The sequence below is a fragment of the Mastomys coucha genome, unplaced genomic scaffold (assembly GCF_008632895.1).
Source record: "Mastomys coucha isolate ucsf_1 unplaced genomic scaffold, UCSF_Mcou_1 pScaffold13, whole genome shotgun sequence".
In the NCBI taxonomy this organism is placed as follows: domain Eukaryota; kingdom Metazoa; phylum Chordata; class Mammalia; order Rodentia; family Muridae; genus Mastomys; species Mastomys coucha.
Genome location: NW_022196895.1, coordinates 68,519,226 through 68,522,663, shown reverse-complemented (window position 1 = coordinate 68,522,663; position 3,438 = coordinate 68,519,226). Strand labels below are relative to the sequence as shown.

General features: G+C 42.2%; 1 pseudogene; it reads right to left on the bottom strand.

The window, feature by feature from the left end:
• Window positions 1-1,732: 1,732 nt before the first annotated feature.
• On the bottom strand, window positions 1,733-2,927 carry LOC116087493 (annotated as a pseudogene).
• Window positions 2,928-3,438: the final 511 nt, after the last annotated feature.

Below are 3,438 nucleotides of genomic sequence, written 5' to 3'. Positions count from 1 at the left end.
CAGTGTGTTCAGTGGGTGGGAGGTTCTTTCTCTGCAGCCTGGAATGAAGCCTCCTATACATTCCCTGATTTGCCTGACACCTCACTTGCATGCCAGCATGGGAATACCACTCTTGCTGATTTGGTTTTGAAATACTGTTTTAAGATATTATGCTGGCTTCTTAAAAGGATGGACTTATTCAGAGCTCAAAAAATGCTCTAAAAGAAAATGATGCATATATATCATTTGAAATAAAGACAGAGATACATATGTATTAGAGAAAACAAGCCTATTATTTATTTAACATCACTTTATTTTTCTCTCAGAAATATTTCTCCAATTTGGCTAGTTGTTTGGTTATTTAGAGTCACATTTTTTTTTGCACTTTTATTTTTCAACTTTGTCTTAAACAGAATGTAAATTTTCTTAGGGGATTTTAGTTCCTAGGATACATTTATGCTATATATATATATATATATATGTATATATATATATATATATATACATATATATATACATATATATATATGTATATATATAGTTGCTGCATGGTTGGAACTGCATACTGTGGCTGAATTTATATCAAATAAGTAGGTAATTTTATGTTCATTAATAATGGTTGTAGCTATGCAAGCCAAGACAATGATATGGATAATTGAATCTTATGCTTCAAAGCACAAAGTGATTGCTATGAAGAAGTCAGAGGAAAATGTCTTGCCCAAATGTACAACATTATACATTTGGATACTTAGGAAAGGAGAGATGAAGAAAGATCATCCTTTCCCAAGGCGTGAGGGAATCTGTTTACTGCAACATCTCATTGCATAAAACAATGACATTAGTTCTGAATTAAAATGTATTACCATTTCCTTTTAACATATATATGTGGGACTATTGGTAGGATCATGTCAAAACGATGTTTATGTGACCAGCAGGGATTTTTTTTATTTTTTATTTTTTTATTTTTTGGTATGGTGAACATGCAAAATGAGCAATGACCTGAAAGATCAAAGTCAGGGAGGCAGAGGAGACAGATAAGGGAGGAAAGTTGGGAGGAAGGGAGGGATGGGAGGCCGGAGGGAGGGGCAGAGGGACAGGAAGGAAAGAAAACTGAATCAATGTCATCATTAAAGAAAAAAGAAAAGTAACATAAATGGATTGAAGAAGAATTTCTTTAAATTCCCAGCACAAAAGGGAAAGAATGATGAATAGAATCAGAGCAAACCAATGATGGCACCTTTTTCTTTTTTTTCAGTGTTCAATGTTTATTTGGTGTTTTCATTGGCATGACACTTGAGTGATTGGTTCCATCATCCATATGCAGATCTTTATTACACACAATATTGCAATGTATGCTACAGACACATATAATACATAAAATATCCTGTAGAACATTTATGCACAAGATATACGAAATTGACTTACACACTGGAGCTAGGTTATGACTAACTGGGAACTCGTTGGCCTAGGCATGTTTGGTGAGGGTGCGCAGGACAGCAATGCGGCAGGCTCACAGGGTAATCGAAGCCTGCACACAGTTGGCATTGTGTCCCAGAGACAGTGGGACTATCACACTTACCAGGTTACCACTACACAAGGACCACTTGGCAGCAGGGCCGAGCTATGGGAACTGAGATTTTTCCAGACCACCTCAACACCATTGTACTAACCACAGCTCAGATGAGAAGTGTGTGGTCTCCATAGAAACCCTGCTGCAGCCTGGGCAGTGAAGTGCTAGGACACTGGGCAGACTTTAGGACTGCAGCTCTTTCTGCATTCCCCAGAGGGTAGCTGCACTCTTCTTCAGACGGGCCTCTTCCTCGGGAGTCAGTGTCACCTTCACAACATCCGAGACTCCATTTTGTCCCAGGATACATGGGACACTGAGGAAGACATAATCATTGGTCCCATAGAGACCCTTAATCATTGTGGAGATGGGATGCACCCGCCTCAGGTTCTTCATTATGCTCTCAGCCAAGTCGGCCACAGAGAGGCCAATGGCCCAGGATGTGTAACCTTTCAGCTTGATCACCTCATATGCACTGTCAACCACCTGCTTGCGAACCTCCTTCCACTGATCCTTATCTGCATCAGTGCCCAGTTGTGGGTTCAGAGACTTCAGGGAGACGCCGGCAACGTTCACACCACTCCACACAGGCACACTGGAGTGCCTGTTCTCCTAGGACCCACCCATGACAGCTCAGCAGGTGAACCCCCAGCCTTTCTCCTATCAGGTAATAGAACCAAGCTGAATTCAGGTTGCAACCACTTCCAATAACTCAGCTTTTGGGAAAGTCACTGATTTTCCAAGCAACGTAGGTCAAGATATCCACTGGATTTGAGACAATAAGCAGCTTGCAGTGTGGACTGTACTTCACAAGGTTGGGAATGATGAACTTGAAGATGTTCACGTTTCGCTGGCCCAGACTGAGTCGGCTCTCTCCCTCTTGCTGATGGCCCCCCCCCCCCGCTGTGATGATGACCAGATTGGAGTTTGCAGTTACACAATAGTCTTTGCTGGAGAAAATTTTTGGTATTTTAAGAAAGAGGCTGCCATGCTGGAGATCCATCATCTCTCCCTTCAGCTTGTCTTCCATGACATCAACAAGGACAAGCTCATCTGCCAAATCTTTCATTAATATACTGATGGCACAGGCCATGCCAACAGCACCAACCCCAACAACTGTAATCTTTTTTGTTCGTTTGTTTGTTTTGTTTTTTTGTTTTTTGTCTTTTCTAGACAGGCTTTCTCTGTGTAGCCTTGGCTTTCCTGGAACACACTCTGTAGACCAGGCTGGCCTTGAACTCAGAAATCCACCTGCCTCTGCCTCCCAAGTGCTGGGATTAAAGGCGTGTGCCACCACGGCCCGGCTAACTGTAATCTTGTTCTGGGGGACCTGTTCTTCCTTAAGAAGATTCACAATCTGCTGGTCCTTGAGAGTTGCCATCTTGGACTTTGAATCTTTTGAGATTACTAGTGCACAATGGGGGGTGACGGGAGAGCAGTAGCAGCATGGCCTGGGCTTGGCAATAGTTGTTCCAGCACCCAATGATAACACTTTCAAAGAGAGCAAGACAAAGACAGAAACTCAGGTCATTTCAGAAAGACCTACCTGTAGGTAGAAATTGAATCCCTTTCCTTTCCCACAGCTCCTGTGGTTCCACATCTTATACCTAGTCCCTTAAACTAAGGCAACACCTCAGTGGCTTCTCATGAGAGTGTATGCCCATCTTTCCATTACAGAAAGCTCAATATACAAAATGATTGTTGACACACTCTGTCCTAGAAACCAGGAGAAAATATATACAATGGTCTCTCCCAATTTCTTTCAATTTTCCTACATAACTATAAAGTGTGAGGCATCCTTCCATCATTAAAAGTTACATTGTTTAGACGACTCCCAGGGGAGACGCAGGGCAGCAGGGACATGATCCTCTCAGCTTCCGAGTGACAGAGGG